Source organism: Physeter macrocephalus, chromosome 5, assembly GCF_002837175.3.
Source record: "Physeter macrocephalus isolate SW-GA chromosome 5, ASM283717v5, whole genome shotgun sequence".
Classification (NCBI taxonomy): domain Eukaryota; kingdom Metazoa; phylum Chordata; class Mammalia; order Artiodactyla; family Physeteridae; genus Physeter; species Physeter macrocephalus.
Window position 1 is genome coordinate 52,033,812 of NC_041218.1, and position 17,629 is coordinate 52,051,440.

The 17,629-nt window shown below is 41.1% G+C and overlaps 1 long non-coding RNA gene across 1 annotated transcript in view; it reads left to right on the top strand.

Moving 5' to 3' along the window:
- The window catches only part of LOC102986359 (uncharacterized), a 28,594-nt gene extending 10,992 nt beyond the window's left edge, over window positions 1-17,602 (top strand). The window contains exons 2-4 of the long non-coding RNA XR_447916.4: window positions 1,122-1,248; window positions 15,181-15,822; window positions 17,337-17,602. This is a non-coding gene — a long non-coding RNA (uncharacterized lncRNA). The remainder of the gene's footprint in view (window positions 1-1,121; window positions 1,249-15,180; window positions 15,823-17,336) is intronic.
- The last annotated feature ends 27 nt before the right edge of the window (window positions 17,603-17,629 follow it).

The following is a 17,629-nucleotide window of genomic DNA, read 5'->3' on the forward strand; positions in this document are numbered from 1 at the left end:
CTCAGCAGTTGTGGCGCGTGGGCTTAGTTGCTCTGCAGCATGTGGGCTCTTCCCGGACCAAGGCTCGAACCTGCGTCCCCTGCATTGGCAGGCAGATTATCAACCACTGTGCCAGCAGGGAAGCCCAGTATGTGATTTTCTAATGGATCCTCTCAGGGGGAGCAGTTGCCCCCTCTACCCAAGCAGGTTCTCCAGCAGAATACCTTGAAAGTGGAGAGGTAATGCTTTTCTTTGGCCTTCTTCACAGCAGGTGCCATATCTAAATCCACCTTCTTTTTGAATTCATTGGAAGACGGGGAACTGCCCTTCAGGACAAAGCCACAAGCTCCCTACTTTTGGTTCCTCTCCTATTTCACTGAACATTCCTTCTTAACCTCATTTGTAGGTTTCTTTTTGTCCACTCTGGAAGAGACTTTTTGCCTCCTTAATATCCACTTTCCTCTTCACTTCTAGTAACAGAACCTTGGTTATTTTTATTTTTATTTTTTTAGGGTGGTAATGGACCTATAAAAGACTGCACTGTCCAACTTCCCTAGGTGTGGTCAGTGAGTCAAGTGAAAGTGAGTCATGTGGGACTTCTGGGAAGAGCAGACTCAGCTAGGAGAACTGCCCTTTCGTCCCTTTTCTTCCTGCCTAGAACGTGGATGGGGTTGCAGAACTCCTCTGGCAGTCATATTGGCTTGCACCATTGAGGATGGAGCTATGCACCTGAGAATGGCAGAGCAGAAAGATAGGTGGAACTGGTGTATAGGTGATCTGGTGAAGCTGCCGTACTAGCCCAGACTTCTTTAACAATTTAATAAACGTCTTTCGGGCTTCCCTGGTGGCGCAGTGGTTGAGAGTCCGCCTGACGATGCAGGGCACACGGGTTCGTGCCCAGGTCCGGGAAGATCCCACATGCTGCGGAGCGGCTGGGCCCGTGAGCCATGGCCGATGGGCCTGCGCGTCCGGAGCCTGCGCTCTGCAACGGGAGAGGCCACAACAGTGAGAGGCCCGCATACCAAAAATAAAATAAAATAAAATAAACGTCTTTCTTATTTAAGCCATTGTTGTTTGTTTCTGTTCCATGCAGCTGATTCTAATCCTAGCTGATACACCCACTCCTTATGTTATCAAACCAGGTTCATTTGCCCAACTCGCAGCAAGCCAAATGCTGAGACGCCAAGGTTTGCAGCAGAGAAACGATTTATACACAAGGCAGCCAAGCGAGGAGACGGGAGAACAAGTCTTAAATCCACTTTCATGAAGGTGAGGGGCTCAGGCGACTTACAGCATAAGGAAGCAGGGTGGTCTGAGGTGTGGGGAAAGATGATTAAAGGTAAGAAAAATGTACGGTAATTAGGGTTCTGGCATATCTGAGTTACATGCTTCTTCATGGGATGCATGTTCAGAAAATGGTGGCATTTACATGATCTGAGGGTGAAGTTTTTGGCCTTCTGATGTCAAAAGGTTATCCACTGGACAGTCACCCAGTGCATGGTCTCAACTGGTTTGATCTGGGCAAGACAAACTCTGTGTTCCTGAAAAACAATATGAGCAGCTGTTACTATAGTGACTCATATATCAGAGGTGTTATCTCTAGGAGGTGATTTAAGGAGTCTTGTGATATATTCTCTAAGCTACATGAAACTTGTAGGGTATGCAATCTGCAAGAACAATTGAGGCAAGCTTGATTGAAGACAGGTTACAAGACATTATTTATCAAGCAAGTTATGATTTAAGGGATCTGATGACCTCCCTCAGTTTCACTTATATAATATTAGTGTTCCCCAAAGTTATGCCTTTCTTTACATTTTGTCCCCTTGGCAATATCCAAGTCACCCATGACTTTAACACTCACATGCCAGTGACTTCATAGCTATATCTGTAGTCCAAATACCCTTGAGCTCAAAAGCCTTATACTCAACTGCCTTTTAGACATCTTTATTTGGGTCCCCCCAACACCCCACCCAGACATTGTGGTTGGCTGAATAAGGGCCTCCTCCAGATGGGTCCATGCCTTAATCCCTGGAACCTATCATAAAAGTGACTTTACAACTGTGATGAAGTTAAGGATGTTGATATGGAGAGTTTATCCTGGATTATTCAGGTGGGCTTGATGAGTCAGAGAAGAAGGCAATGTAGCAATGGAAGCAGAGACTTGAGTGATGTGGGCACAACCAAGAATTCTGGCAGCCTCTAGAAGCTAGAAAAGATAAGGAATGGATTCCCCTTTTGAACCTCAGAAGGAACTATCCCTTCCAGCACCTTGATTTTCGCCCACTGAGACCCATTTCAGACTTCTGACCCCCAGACCTGCAAGATAATAAAGTTTGTGGTAATTCGCAATGGCATTGGGAAACTAACACAGGCACCTCAAACCTAACATATCCACAAGTATATATAGCCTTCCAGGGTTCCAGCAGAATCTGGGGAGTTGACTGGGCTCATCCCAAGGTGAGTCTTGATTTCTCCCCTTGTCTCCTCAGTAGTACAAGACTGACACAAACTTGATTCTGTTCTTCAGAGCCATTCTGCTTGGCTTCCTAGCTTCCTGCCTTGTTCAATTTGAAAATTTGGCAAATGTCTTAAGGGCTGGGTGTTGGACACATACTTCCTTCTTACTGAGACCTTCACCTTTCAAGCCTCTGCGTTTCATTTCTTCCTCCCTGAGAAGTTTTTCTGCCTTTTAGTAGAGGCCCTCTGCCCAAGCCCTTCTCTTGCCTTCTTAGATTTTTGCCCCACACCCAGAATGGTTAACAGCTCTGAGGGAAAACGCAGCTGCAGACTGTTATCTTACCTCTCCCTGCAGTTCTCTCTTTCTCCAAGATTTTACATTATGAAGTCCTGGTTGCTTCTACATTATCTTCAAACAGCAGCTGCAAGCGACTTCATTTTAGCTCTGCACACGAGAGAGAGGTGGATACCAGGCCTCCTGAACTGCTCCCTTCGCCCTCCCTACCCTGGACCTTCAGGTAAAGAACTTGCCTGGTATCTGAGCTCTGCTTTAATAACAGAGGGATGACATTCTCTCTTTCCCCACAATCTAACAGCATCTCGGTCCTGTTTATGTCCCAACCCCCAAGCTAGCCTCATTCTGCATCCCAGGCCAGAGTGTATAATACTTGGGCTTTCTTAGTTTTCCTGAAAATCAGGATTGCCTGCTTTCTAAATCCTGTGATTTTATTTTGTGGCGCTCTTAACTCCTTTCTCCTTGTTGATAATTCTGGACTAAGTGCTGTGCTAGCTCCAAATCAGTTGTTAAAGGAGGCTCATTTTGACATTCCCAGATATACTGCATTCTGTTTTTCAATTTATTCCTCAAATAAAAGCCTTGATAGCAAGCACTCTTGTAGGTTGCTTTCTTTCCTCTGAATTGTAAATGAGTGATTTGTGGCAATTTTGGTAAGCAGGGTCAAAGATCCTTATTAAAAATAACGGGGGCTTTCCTAGTGCTGCAGTGGTTAAGAATCTGCCTGCCAATGCAAGGGACACGGGTTCGAGCCCTGGTCCAGGAAGATCCCACATGCCACGGAACAACTAAGCCTGTGTGCCACAACTACTGAGCCTGCACTCTAGAGCCCACAAGCCACAAGTACTGAGCCCACGTGCCACAACTACTGAAGCCCACACACCTGGAGCCCATGCTCCACAACAAGAGAAGCCACAACAATGAGAAGCCCGCACACCACAACGAAGAGTAACCCCCGCTCACCACAACTAGAGAAAGCCTACTCACAGCAGTGATGACCCAACACAGCCAAAAATAAAAACTAATTAATTAATTAATTAAAAAAACAATAATGGTAGCTTTTTATAGCTCTGAAACTTTGTGCTTCACTGGCATGAATATCGTGTTTTCTATGCCTGGTCTCATTTAATTAACACAACGATCCTGTGCAACGGAGCGCAGGGGTTGGAGGGCTGGAGGGTAGAGTGGTAATTATTGACTGCACTTTGCTTATTAGGAAAGAAGCTGAGAGACGTTAAATTCCTCATCGGTGAGTGGTAGAACTAAGATTCAGACAGGTCTCTCTGACTCCAAAGCCCTTACTCTTTCTAATACAGTTCTACCTCCTGACCTGTAATTCTCAGTGTCTGATGCCACAAACAATTTCTACCCTCAACCCCACCCAGTCATTGTAAGCACCTGTGGGCCCCTGATTAGCGTGTGGATGATCCTGAATAGCCCATCACCTTGACTGAACAGTTAAAATGCAATGACGCACAGAACATTTTTAGAGGCCAATAATTTTAAGAATATTATGCCTAAGAACTAGTTAGTAACTGAGAATACACAAAGAAGATTGGAGGCTCTTATGTACCTTGTGGTCTCTAAAAAGAAAAATACAGGAAACCCTTGAACAAAGTAGAGGTTAGGGGTGCTGACCCTCCAAGCGGTTGAAAATCTGCATATAACTTATAGTTGGCTCTCTTGGCCACGGTTCCTCCATAACTGCAGTTTTGCAATCCTGAATTCAACCTACCATGGATCGAGTAGTACTGTAGTATTGACTACTGAAAAAAATCCACATATAAGCGGACCCACGTAGTTCAAACCCATAATGTTCAAGGGTCAACTGTATACAGATTCTTGGTACAACCATTAGTGACTTGCTGTTGGAGTCTAAGGGAACTATTGGCCTTACCTGGATTATGCAAATCTGAGGAGCAAAAGGTGTGGGTGAGGAAGTGAAATTGTGGCCCACGCAAATACTATTAGGAAGATCCTGGGCTCAGTTCTGGGTATGTCTGCTTGTGCTGTTAGTTCTTAACCCTAATTTACTTTTGTATCATTCCTGTAGTTACAATTGCCTTTTTTCCCAGAATGATTCTTCATTATGGAGGTATAGTACAATCGATAACAAAACATGATATTAATTTCAGGTGTATAACATAATGATTCAATACTTGTGTATATTGTAAAATGATCACTACAATATCTACTTAATATTCATCATCATACATAGTTACAAAAAATTTTTTGTGTGCTGAGAACTTTTAAGACCTACTATCTTAGCAACTTTCAAATATGCAACACAGTATTATTAATTATAGTTACTATGTTATACATTACATCCCCCTGACTTTTGTTTTGTTTTGTTTTTATTTTTTTGGGCTGCGCTGGGTCTTCCTTGCTGCACACGGGCTTTCTTTTTTTCTTTTTTTTTTGCAGAGAGCGGGGCTACTCTTTGTCGAGGTGCGCAGACTTCTCATTGCGGTGGCTTCTCTTGTTTCAGAGCGCGGGCTCTAGGCTCGAGGGCTTCAGTAGTTGTGGCACGCGGGCTTCAGTAGTTGTGGCGTGCGGGCTCAGTAGTTGTGGCTCACAGGCTCTAGAGCGCAGGCTCAGTAGTTGTGGTGCACGGGCTTAGTTGCTCCGCGGCATGTGAGATCTTCCCGGACCAGGGCTCGAACCCGTGTCCCCTGCATTAGCAGGCGGACTCTCAACCACTGCGCCACCAGGGAAGCCCGCCCTAACTTATTTTATAATTGTAAGTTTGTACCTTTTGACTCCCTTCACCCTTTCTCCCGCCCCTCACACCCCCCCATACCCCACTCTGGCAACCACCAGTCTGTTCTCTGTATCTATGAGTTTGGCAGTGGTTTTTTGTTTTGTGTGTGTGTAGGGGGTGTTAGATTCCACATGTAAGTGAAATCATATGGTATTTGTCTACTTCTGTCTGGCATATTTCACTTGGCATAATACCCTCAAGATCCATCCATGTTATTGCAAATGGCAAGATTTCATTCTTTTCTATGGCTGAATAATATTCCATTAGATAAATATACAACATTTTTGTTATCCATTCATCTATCAGTGGACATTTAGATTGTTTCCATAGCTTGGCTATTATAAATAATGCTGTAATGAACATGAGGTACATTTATCTCTCCAAGATAGTGATTTCATTTCCTTTGGAGATATATATATATATATATATATATATACTCAGAAGTGGAATTGCTGGATCATGCAGTAGTTCTATTTTTAATTTTTTGTGGGACTTTCATACTGTTTTCCATGATGGCTGCACCCATTTACAATCCCATCAACAGTGCACAAGAGTTCTCCTTTCTCCACATCCTCACCAACACTTTTTATTTCTTATCTTTTTAATAATAGCCATTCTAACAGGTGTGAGGTAATATTCAAGTACTGAGCCCACGTGCCACAACTACTGAAGCCCACACACCTGGAGCCCATGCTCCACAACAAGAGAAGCCACAACAATGAGAAGCCCGCACACCACAACGAAGAGTAACCCCCGCTCACCACAACTAGAGAAAGCCTACTCACAGCAGTGATGACCCAACACAGCCAAAAATAAAAACTAATTAATTAATTAATTAAAAAAACAATAATGGTAGCTTTTTATAGCTCTGAAACTTTGTGCTTCACTGGCATGAATATCGTGTTTTCTATGCCTGGTCTCATTTAATTAACACAACGATCCTGTGCAACGGAGCGCAGGGGTTGGAGGGCTGGAGGGTAGAGTGGTAATTATTGACTGCACTTTGCTTATTAGGAAAGAAGCTGAGAGACGTTAAATTCCTCATCGGTGAGTGGTAGAACTAAGATTCAGACAGGTCTCTCTGACTCCAAAGCCCTTACTCTTTCTAATACAGTTCTACCTCCTGACCTGTAATTCTCAGTGTCTGATGCCACAAACAATTTCTACCCTCAACCCCACCCAGTCATTGTAAGCACCTGTGGGCCCCTGATTAGCGTGTGGATGATCCTGAATAGCCCATCACCTTGACTGAACAGTTAAAATGCAATGACGCACAGAACATTTTTAGAGGCCAATAATTTTAAGAATATTATGCCTAAGAACTAGTTAGTAACTGAGAATACACAAAGAAGATTGGAGGCTCTTATGTACCTTGTGGTCTCTAAAAAGAAAAATACAGGAAACCCTTGAACAAAGTAGAGGTTAGGGGTGCTGACCCTCCAAGCGGTTGAAAATCTGCATATAACTTATAGTTGGCTCTCTTGGCCACGGTTCCTCCATAACTGCAGTTTTGCAATCCTGAATTCAACCTACCATGGATCGAGTAGTACTGTAGTATTGACTACTGAAAAAAATCCACATATAAGCGGACCCACGTAGTTCAAACCCATAATGTTCAAGGGTCAACTGTATACAGATTCTTGGTACAACCATTAGTGACTTGCTGTTGGAGTCTAAGGGAACTATTGGCCTTACCTGGATTATGCAAATCTGAGGAGCAAAAGGTGTGGGTGAGGAAGTGAAATTGTGGCCCACGCAAATACTATTAGGAAGATCCTGGGCTCAGTTCTGGGTATGTCTGCTTGTGCTGTTAGTTCTTAACCCTAATTTACTTTTGTATCATTCCTGTAGTTACAATTGCCTTTTTTCCCAGAATGATTCTTCATTATGGAGGTATAGTACAATCGATAACAAAACATGATATTAATTTCAGGTGTATAACATAATGATTCAATACTTGTGTATATTGTAAAATGATCACTACAATATCTACTTAATATTCATCATCATACATAGTTACAAAAAATTTTTTGTGTGCTGAGAACTTTTAAGACCTACTATCTTAGCAACTTTCAAATATGCAACACAGTATTATTAATTATAGTTACTATGTTATACATTACATCCCCCTGACTTTTGTTTTGTTTTGTTTTTATTTTTTTGGGCTGCGCTGGGTCTTCCTTGCTGCACACGGGCTTTCTTTTTTTCTTTTTTTTTTGCAGAGAGCGGGGCTACTCTTTGTCGAGGTGCGCAGACTTCTCATTGCGGTGGCTTCTCTTGTTTCAGAGCGCGGGCTCTAGGCTCGAGGGCTTCAGTAGTTGTGGCACGCGGGCTTCAGTAGTTGTGGCGTGCGGGCTCAGTAGTTGTGGCTCACAGGCTCTAGAGCGCAGGCTCAGTAGTTGTGGTGCACGGGCTTAGTTGCTCCGCGGCATGTGAGATCTTCCCGGACCAGGGCTCGAACCCGTGTCCCCTGCATTAGCAGGCGGACTCTCAACCACTGCGCCACCAGGGAAGCCCGCCCTAACTTATTTTATAATTGTAAGTTTGTACCTTTTGACTCCCTTCACCCTTTCTCCCGCCCCTCACACCCCCCCATACCCCACTCTGGCAACCACCAGTCTGTTCTCTGTATCTATGAGTTTGGCAGTGGTTTTTTGTTTTGTGTGTGTGTAGGGGGTGTTAGATTCCACATGTAAGTGAAATCATATGGTATTTGTCTACTTCTGTCTGGCATATTTCACTTGGCATAATACCCTCAAGATCCATCCATGTTATTGCAAATGGCAAGATTTCATTCTTTTCTATGGCTGAATAATATTCCATTAGATAAATATACAACATTTTTGTTATCCATTCATCTATCAGTGGACATTTAGATTGTTTCCATAGCTTGGCTATTATAAATAATGCTGTAATGAACATGAGGTACATTTATCTCTCCAAGATAGTGATTTCATTTCCTTTGGAGATATATATATATATATATATATATATATATATATATATATACTCAGAAGTGGAATTGCTGGATCATGCAGTAGTTCTATTTTTAATTTTTTGTGGGACTTTCATACTGTTTTCCATGATGGCTGCACCCATTTACAATCCCATCAACAGTGCACAAGAGTTCTCCTTTCTCCACATCCTCACCAACACTTTTTATTTCTTATCTTTTTAATAATAGCCATTCTAACAGGTGTGAGGTAATATTTCATTCTGGTTTTGATTTGCGTTTCCCAAATGATTAGTGATTTTGAGCATCTTTTCATGCACCTGTTTTGTATGTCTTCTCAGGGAAGCCCCTATTTCTTATCTTTTTAATAATAGCCATTCTAACAGGTGTGAGGTAATATTTCATTCTGGTTTTGATTTGCGTTTCCCAAATGATTAGTGATTTTGAGCATCTTTTCATGCACCTGTTTTGTATGTCTTCTTTGGAAAAATATCTGTTCAGATCCTCTGCCCAATTTTTAACTGGACTGTTTGTTTTTTAGCTATTGAGTTGTGTGACTTCTTTATATATTTTGAATATTAACCCCTTATCAGATATATAATTTGCAAATACTTTGTCCCGTTCAGTTTGCCAGAATGATTTGTTTTAAACATGTTCTAGTCAGGGCTCCTAGCAAGGAAAAGAGACTTTATCAAGATATGTCAGATAAAGGGGAGTTTTGAAGGCTCATTTTGTTTTTATAAGGTATATTATCACTAGTGAAGAGTCAGAGATTTTTACCCTACTTGCAAGCTAACATCCATTTCATGGATGCTGGAAAAAGACATTAGACTCCCAGATTAGAGGCAGAGGATAGTTTATTAATTGCTGCAGTAGGAGAAGCTGGAGTATCAGCATTGTTGTGTCAGTTGCCCAAACCCCAGTTCCCACAGGGCATCACCAAGAGGCTCAGATAAAACCTGCACATGCAGTGGTTTACATTAAATGAAGGACCCAGGACATAGGGAACCCAAATCTTTTATTATGGGCCAAAGACCACCTAACCTTTGCACCTTTGGGAGATATTGTCTTTATTTTACCAGTCAGTAAACAAACCTGCCCTTTGCTTCAGAAGGGCACACTATCTCTATCTTCCAAGGCTGTTCATTATACCAATATCCTTGAAAAGCACAGACAAAGGGTCTGTCCTTTAAAACAGTGCCTCTGTTCACGAAGTAAGTAGAAACATGAGAGACCCATGGAGAATTGCCTCCAAACATACTCATAGAATTTCATGAAAATCCAAGAATGAGGCTGGGATTCACTGAGACTGGAGCTAAAAGATGGCAGGAGTTTGGGGTTCTTAACGCTAAAGCACTACCATTATTGGGATTCAGCTCTACTCCACGTGTCCTTCTGTCCTGCTGCCAACTGGAAAATTCTTTTTCTTTTTTCTTTTTCTTCTTTTTTTTTTTTTAGCTTTTGGTACAAAATACAATTGGCCCAGCTCATTTTTTTCATTTCAGACCCTCAGTCACATATTCCTGACCAGTTTTGGCTTTGGTCTAGTTCCACCAATGGTCTAGACAACAGTGGTTGGAGGAGTGCATATTGGGGTCTTAAAGACCTCCATGTCTTTAAGTTGGGTGTTGGGTGTTGTTGCCTCCAGGGGGTTCACATAATAATTTCTCTTCCCCACACAGGAACTGAGCAAAAGGAAAAATACAAGAACAAGGCAGATGGGAAATTAAATACCACTGTATTTGCTGATAAAATGAAGTTGGGAAGCCTTCGATGAAGAGCCAAGTAGGCCTACTTCCTGAACCCCAAAGTTAGGCAGACCTAAGTACCACTTGTAGGCAATGTTGGACCAGAGTTAGAATGTCCTAGATCCCAAAAGGAAGAAGAGAAGATTTGGTCCACACATGCTGATTTTAATTCTTCCTAAGATTAAACTTCCCCAGAGGAAGGAGTAGGGGAATGGAAGAGGCCATGATTTATCTTAACTGAGCTTCCTCCACATGGACAGAAACATTGAGCAATATTCTTTTCTAATGGTAGGAAGCAGTAAGTGGACTTTAGAAGCATCTTCAGTTCCTCCCCTTTTCCCTCTGCATTCTGGACATCACTTTCACACCATCCACTTCCCACTGGAGTCTCTGAGCCCCTGGAGGACAGGGTCTATGTTCTACTTATCTTTGTATCTCTAGTACTTAATATACTACTCAGCAGTAGGAAACTAATAAATATTCCATGAATTAATATGCATGATCCTCCCAACTACAATTCACATTTTATGATGGCAGAGACTATCTCCTTTAACTTTTATTCCCCACACTGCTGTTAATTTTCTTTGTGTGAACGAGAGATCTCACACATAATGGGGTTTATTGGAATAAACTTCATTGCAAAGAGGGAGGCTGGTATCACTTTCCCTTCCAAGAGTAGCTCCATTCACAATCTGAACTAGCTTTAGGGACCAGATTAACATTTGCCCTTTCAGCAGGAGTTGATGGATCTTTAATTAATATGCTGCCATTCATATGACTCCTCTTTTGGACTTTGCTTCTCTTTTACATCTTATCTACCACCTGTTATCAACTAGCTGACTCTTCCCTATTCAGCTACCTGAGGGAGAAAATCCAATTGGCTCTATTATCCCTGATAGGTAGAGCTTTTTAAACCAAGCCACTTCAGAGGTTTCCAGGTGCCCACTTCTGTCCTAATCAGAGAGCTTCTCTTACTACAAAAACAACATAGGGATGGCCCACTTCAGTTAGCTCGGGGCTCTCAGGAAGGTACTTTGCCTCAGAAGTAATTGATGGGCCTGACAGCCCTTTGGTTGGCATGTCTGTAAAGTGCCTTACACAGGGTTCAAAATAAATGTTTATTTATGTTATCTGAAGGGAGAGTCAGAAGAATTTCCTGACTATGTGTGATTTAATCCTGTTTGGTGTATCCTGGATAATTGTTTGGGTCTTAACATTGAGCTAGGGTATAAATGCCCTATTCTTTGAGTTGTAGGGGTCATTGCCATTTTGAGATTCTGGAAGAGTTTGAATCTGTCTCTCTCTTCACAGTCAGTTTCATGTCTTTTACTAAAAACCCAACTCATTTCTGAGGGTAAACGTTTTTCCCAATGGAGTCTAAAAAAAGTTTTTTTTTAATTGAAGTATAGTTTATTTACAATGTTGTGTTAGTTTCAGATGTACAGCAAAGTGATTATATATAGTTTTATATTCTTTTTCAGATTATTTCACAAGATATTGAATATAGTGCCCTGTGCTATACAGTAGAATTTATTTTATATATAGTAGTGTGTATCTGTTAATCCCAAACTCCTAATTTATCCTCCTCCCCTTTCCCCTTGGTAACCGTAAGATTGTTTCCTATGTCTGTAAGTCTGTTTCTGGTGGATTTTTTTTGGCTGCGTTGGGTCTTTGTTGCTGTGCGCGGGCTTTCTCTAGTTGCAGTGAGCAGGGGCTACTCTTCATTGTGGTGTGCAGGCTTCTCATTGCAGTGGCTTCTCTTGTTGCGGAGCACTGGCTGTAGGCGCACAGGCTTCAGTAGTTGTGGCTTATGGGCTCTAGAACGCAGGATCAGTAGTTGTGGCACATGGGCTTAGTTGCTCTGCAGCATGTGGGATCTTCCTGGACCAGGGATCAAACCCGAGTCACCTGCCTGGGCAGGAGGATTCTTAACCACTGTGCCACCAGGGAAGTCCCCGAGTCTGTTTCTGTTTTGTACATAAGTTCATCTGTATCCTTTTTAAGATTCCACAAATAAGTGATGTCATATAATATATGTCTTTGTCTTACTTCAGTTAGTATGATAATCTCTAGATCCATCCACATTGCTGCAAATAGCATTATTTCATTGTTTTCTTATGACTGAGTAATATTCCATTGTATATGTGTATACCATGTCTTCTTTATTCATTCACCTGTCGATGGACATTTAGGTTGTTTCCATGTCTTGGCTATTGTAAATAGTGCTGCAGTCTTTTCAAATTATAGTTTTGTCTGAATATATGCCCAGGAGTGGGATCGCTAGATCATATGGCAACTGAATTTTAAGTTTTTTTGTCTGAATATATGCCCAGGAGTGGGATTGCTAGATCATATGGCAACTCTATTTTTAGTTTTTTGAGGAACCTCCATACTGTTTTCCATATTGGCTGTACCAATTTACATTCCTACCAACAGTGCAAGACGGTTCCCTTTTCTCCACACCCTCTCCAGCATTTATTTTTTGTAGACTTTTTGTTGATAGCCATTCTGACCTGTGTGAGATGATACCTCATTGTGGTTTTGGTTTGCATTTCTCTGATGCAATTGAGCTCTCTTTGGTTTCGTCTTTCCATCTAAACAACATATTTTGATGACTAATGTATCAAAATATTTCTTGGAAGCATAAAAATTACACAAGTTTAAATTTAGATTATTTAATAGTAAGTTACAGGATCAAATATGATCTAGGAGCTCTGGAGGGAATAAAATGGGGGAAAGGAAAGTGTTGGAGTGAATAAGGATCTAATGAAAGAAAAAATAAAAGGGATGAAAAGAAAGAGAAAATAAGAAAGAGAAAATAAGGTATCTAAAGAATTTTACGTTCTCGGTTTTTCCTAGAGTTGGCTCTGAGTACATATGATTCTCAGGGTGCCAAATCCTTTTAAAAACTGGAAGCCAAATTCAGACACTTCCCATAAAGATGCAGTTAAAAATACTTTTGGTAGATCATGGAGAGCCCTCTGTGCTTGACTTTGTAGTGAACACAAGAGGGCGCTAAGCTCCATAGTGATGCACAGGCCACTCAGGCCCACATCTAGCATCACAGTATATACACAAATAGTTGTTTTCAAGTAATATTTCTTAAAGGTCATACCAAGTGTTAAGCAGAGACATAGCTACTCTCCTAGGTAGGTCTAATTCTAGATAGATAGATATACCCATCTCATTTAATTTTGTGACTTTATGTGCCTGTAAGATAGTCTGCCACCAGTTTGAAGGTATTAATATTTCTAGGGAAATCAAAAGAATGTTGTCAGGCAGAGAGGTATAGAAAGAAAGGTTGGTAGGGACCACCTAAGCTTTCTCAGGGGAGAGGGAGCCTTAGCGAAGACTTCAGGTGTTGTAATCCCATGAGAAGGCCCACACACCACACCATCTTAGCTGGAGACGTTAACTCTTCAAACCGTGTCACCCCTGTGCTCTAGTTCTGTGCTCACAAGCAACCTCTGATGATTATTTGGTTTCTCACGGGGGTCTGTGTCCATGGATGGACACTCAAGGGCAAAACAAACTTTTAAAAATCTCATTTATTATAGCAAAAGTAAAAATATTATAGTTATTTGGTGGCAGTTATATTTCTTATTTTAGGAGGGTCAGAGGACAAGGAAGAGTTTAAAATAGCCGCCAGAGTTTGAATCTGAGTGGACTATTCACAGAAAAAGCCAGTAATGAAAGCGTTGGGGGACAATGGGAATAGAAGTTTTGCCATGAATTTGAGGTGTAGGTTGTTTGTACAGGTGGCAGCTCTCAACGAGCAGTTGGAAATGATGTCCTGTATTGGTACCAGGAGAGATACGGGAGAGAAATAAATCTTTAGGAGCCCTTGGAATGGGGGATTATTGTGTGGATGGGATACTGAGGAAGAATGTGTGGAGAAAGAAGAAATGAGGCCCGAGGACAGGCTTAGGGCATTAGGAAGGAAGACAAAGAGGGCAGTGGAACAGGATTCTTTGGTGATATCATAGGGAAAGATGGAAGCCTTTTGGAAAAGAAAGGAGTAAAGTGTGCAGAGAAGACAAAAATGATAAGTACTGGATTTTCCTGTTTAAAATCATTGGTTACAGTAAAGAGAACAAGAGAAGTTGAGATAGCAGCCAAATTCTATGAGTTTACCAGTAGGTGGGCCTGTGGCATCTTGTCATACTAGAAAGCAAGAAAATTCAAGGAGTTGGAAGCCAGTTTGCAAAGGATAACACTGGCCAAGGATGGATCAGTATGGGCATCCATAAGGATAGCAACCCTCTGTGTTAACCCTCTGATGTTGCTGTAATAAATTACCACAATTTATCAGCTTAAAAACAACAGAGTTGCAGTTCTGTAGGTTAAAAGCCCACACAGGTCTCACTGACCTAAAACCAAGGCATCAGCAGGACTGCATTCCTTTCTGGAAGCTTTAGGGAAAAATCAGTTTCCTTGCCTTTCCAGCTTTGCCTGCCTTCCTTGGCTCACAACCCCCTTCCTCTGTCTCAGAGCCAGCAGTGGTAGAGTCCTCACATCCCATCACCTCCTCTTTTTGCCTCCCTCCTCCACTTGTAAGGCCCCTGGTGAGTACTTGGAGCCACCCAGGTAATCCAGGATATCTCCCTATTTTAAAGTCGACTGGTTGGCGAACTTGATTGCATTTGCTACCTTAATTCCTCTTTGCCATGTAATGTAACATATTCACAGATTTCCTGGCATTAGGACATGAGCATATTTGGGGAGCATTATTCTGCCTACCACAGTAACTAGAACAGATTGAAACATCAAATATGTTTAAATCATGAGTTCAAGATGATATTAAGACAAACAATCAAAACGATACTAAGACAACAAACAAACAATATTCACCGCTAAGAAACTGACACAGCATTTTGAAAAGTGGTACATAAAGGAAATTACCAAGTATTCATCCTGCCTTTCCTGTATACACTGTACCTTGATAACCAAAAAACTGATGAAGGAAAATTTTTCTTTGTTAAAACAGTCCGGCTAATACATGAAGAGGGAATGTCATCATTTCCCAATCCTCGGTGAATTAATGGACCTGGGTGATAATTATCAATGATGGTTAACATCACAAAAAATGCAGCAGACACTTGGCTATTGTGTGCTTCCTAACGGGAGTACAGAGCACCACCTATGACTTCTTCTTGCCGAAACAGCAGATCCTGAAACTGACGAAGACTCCAGATCCAACTGCTTTACAAGAAATACAGGGGACAAAGGAACATTCTGAAGGAGGCAATGGGCAAAATCTGAACTGTGCAGAACTCCACAGAACAAATGACATACATGATTTAAAAAATACAAAACACAACAAAACAACCTCTAAGAACAACAAAAGATGGAGGGGGAACTTCCTGTTGGAAGGCTTAGAAACATCAACCAATTGCAGTGTGTAAGTTTTTTGTTTTGTTTTGTTTTGTTTGCGGTACGCGGGCCTCTCACTGCTGTGGCCTCTCCCGTTGCGGACCACAGGCTCCGGACGTGCAGGCTCAGCGGCCATGGCTCACGGGCCCAGCCGCTCCGCGGCATGTGGGATCCTCCCGGACCGGGGCACGAACCCGTGTCCCCTGCATCGACAGGCGGACTCCCAACCACTGTGCCACCAGGGAAGCCCTAGTGTGTAAGTTTTATTTGGGTCCTAATTCAAACAAACTTAAAAATTTGTAAGGCAGTTGGGGAAATGTGAACAGTAACAGAATACTTGATGATATTAAGAAATCGTTAGATTTTTTTTAAAGTGTTACAATTTTTAAAAAATTATTCTTTTTTTTAAAAAAAATTATTCTTTTAGAGCTATAAATTGAAATATTTACAGATTAAATGACATGATGTCTGAAATTTACACCAAAATATCCTAGAGGCAGGGCAGGGAATAGGTAGGGGAACAGATGAAACAAGGTTGGCCAGAAGCAGATAATTGTTGAAACAGGGTGATCGATGTGCAGGTTCTTTATACTGTTCTCTCTTTCTTTTTAAAAATATGGGCAAAGAACCTAGGTTCTGTAGTCAGATTGCCTGGGTTCAAATCCATCTATTAGTTGTATAACACATCTTATAGAATTGAAGATTTGAATGAGAATAGGTTTTTGTGGTAAAATATACATAATATAAAATTTACTATTGATACTTTAGCCATTTTGAAATGTACAACTGTGTGGCTTTAAGTACATTCACAATATTGTGCAGTCATCACTACCATCCATTTCCAAAATTTTTAAATCATTCCAAACAGAAACTCTCCTCATTAAACAATAACTCCCCATTCTCCCCTTCTCCTGGCCCCGGCCACCTCGCTATTCTACTTTCTGTCTCTATGAATTTGCCTATTCTAGGTACCTCATATAAGTGGAATCATTCAATATTTGTATTATTGTGTCGGTTTGTTTCACTTAGCATAATGTTTTCAGGGTTCATCTAGTTGTAGCATATGTCAGAATTTCTTTCCTTATTGAGTCTGAATAATATTCCATTGTATTAGTATATACAACATTTTAGTTATTCATTCATCCATTGAAAGAACATTTTTAAAGAATTTAGAAAAGAGTTTAGCATATGAGCTTGCTAAATGGCACCTAGTAATTATTATTGTTGTTATAGGAGAAATGTTAGAAGAAAAATTTAATCAATTTTTAAGCAATATTTTAACCATATTTGGTTTGGGGTAGAGGGATTCTGTTTTCTTTTTTTACTATATGCTTTGTATTTCTTGGTGATGTGGTTTGATAACTGAAAAATCATTTTAAATACACATACACGCATTTTAGCTACTCCTTTCTCTCTTTATATTTTTACCAAACTATTTTAAAAATGTGTATACATGCTGTCTCAACTACCTTTATTTTTTTGAATTTTTTAATTTTATTTTACTTATTTTTGTATACAGCAGGTTCTTATTAGTCATCAATTTTATACACATCAGTGTATACATGTCAATCCCAATCTCCCAATTCATCACACCACCACCACCACCACCCCCTGCCTCTTTCCCCCCTTGGTGTCCATGTGTTAGTTCTCTACATCTGTATCTATTTCTGCCTTGCAAACCAGTTCATCTGTACCTATTCCTAGGTTCCACATATATGTGTTAATATACGATATTTGTTTTTCTCTTTCTGACTTACTTCACTCTGACAGTCTCTAGATCCATCCATGTCTCTACAAATGACCCAATTTAATTCCTTTTTACGGCTGAGTAATATTCCATTGTATATATGTACCACATCTTCTTTATCCATTTGTCTGTCGATGGGCATTTAGGTTGCTTCCATGACCTGGCTATTGTAAATAGTGCTGCAATAAACATTGGGGTGCACGTGTCTTTTTGAATTATTGTTTTCTCTGGGTATAGGCCCAGTAGTGGGATTGCTGGATCATATGGTAATTCTATTTTTAGTTTTTTAAGGAACCTCCATACTGTTCTCCATAGT